The sequence below is a fragment of the Triticum aestivum genome, chromosome 4B, assembly GCF_018294505.1.
Source record: "Triticum aestivum cultivar Chinese Spring chromosome 4B, IWGSC CS RefSeq v2.1, whole genome shotgun sequence".
NCBI lineage: Eukaryota > Viridiplantae > Streptophyta > Magnoliopsida > Poales > Poaceae > Triticum > Triticum aestivum.
In genome coordinates, this window is record NC_057804.1 from 10,540,091 (window position 1) to 10,540,384 (window position 294).

Below are 294 nucleotides of genomic sequence, written 5' to 3' on the forward strand. Positions count from 1 at the left end.
GCCGATTCTGGCACGTTTCTTGGACTATTACGATTCTGGCCTATTTCCTGGACTATTACTCACTGTTTTGTGGTCCCAAAGCGATTTCTATGGTTGTCGAACCCCAAGGTGTGCTTACATGTTGGTCGTCAAGACTCGCAGTTTGGGCCGATTCTGGCCCGTTTCTTGGACCATTACTCACTTTTGGGTTCCTGAAGTGATTTCCACGATTGATGAACCCCGGGGTGCGATTACGTGTCGGTCATCAACACTCACAGTTTTGGCCGATTCTGGCCCATTTCGTGGACTATTACT